The sequence below is a fragment of the Diaphorina citri genome, unplaced genomic scaffold (genome assembly GCF_000475195.1).
Source record: "Diaphorina citri unplaced genomic scaffold, Diaci psyllid genome assembly version 1.1 scaffold5473, whole genome shotgun sequence".
NCBI lineage: Eukaryota > Metazoa > Arthropoda > Insecta > Hemiptera > Psyllidae > Diaphorina > Diaphorina citri.
In genome coordinates, this window is record NW_007382849.1 from 3,302 (window position 1) to 4,394 (window position 1,093).

The following is a 1,093-nucleotide window of genomic DNA, read 5'->3' on the forward strand; positions in this document are numbered from 1 at the left end:
AGAATGGAGATGGTTTTCTCTTTCTGAGTGATGCATCTGGAACGGAAAATAATTGAACCGTTCTCACTTTAAGTGGGTATCACTTTAGGCTTGCACTCCGGGGGTCCCGGGTTCGATTCCCGGTGGGGTCGAAGTTTTTTCGGCTCGGATCTGTGCTTCGCGGTGCATTCAGCCTAGTGAGGACATGTGAGTAGTTATAATACCTACTTTAATTGAGTAGCAACCTGCAGTGGCGGCATTATCGGTGTAAAAAGATTCTTGGACTATGGAAATTGATTGCAAAGGAGGCACTTTTAGGAATGCTTTAAGTGCAAAACTTACTTTTAAGGCAAAACTTTTAGGATGTTCTTCTCCTTCTTCCTAGCCTTTTCCTACTTCTATAGGGTCGGCGTTTCTTGTCAGTCTCTTCCAGGCAGCCGTATTGTGTACCTCATGACCTGATGAATTTTTTTCACCCAGGTCTTGATTCACACAATCCTTCCACCTTTTCTTCGGTCTACCCCGCCCTTTTCTCCCCCTCACTTCCATTCTCTCCACTCTTTTCCCTATGTAGCTAGTTGTAGTTCTCATCACCTCTTCTCATATTCTTACACTTGGGAGCAAAAAAACTACTTGCCTGATATACACGTTGCTGACACAAATGAAATGAATACACATGATCATATACTGGACTATAGTGAACAATAGTGACTCCATGGGTTTCCTCATATACTTGAACGGCCCGGTATAAATGACCATAAGTATGGCGCTGTTAATAAGTGCCACCTTGAAATGAAAAAGAAAATACAAAATCACTAAAAAGCCAGCCTAGTTAGCTTAGTTGGTAGTGCGTCTGCCTTGTAAGCGCTAGGCCGCGGGTTCGATTCCCGCCCGGGGCGAATTTTTAGCTTAGTTGGTAGTGCGTCTGCCTTGTAAGCGCTAGGCCGCGGGTTCGATTCCCGCCCGGGGCGAATTTTATCCTTATAATGTTCGTTCTCGGAACGGCTGGCTTTCTCCTATCCTGTCTTCCTTCTCAATTCGATTTCGGGACGATAAGACCATAGCAGTTACAGTTCCCTCTGTCAAACCTCTTAAAAAAAAAAAAAAAAAAAAA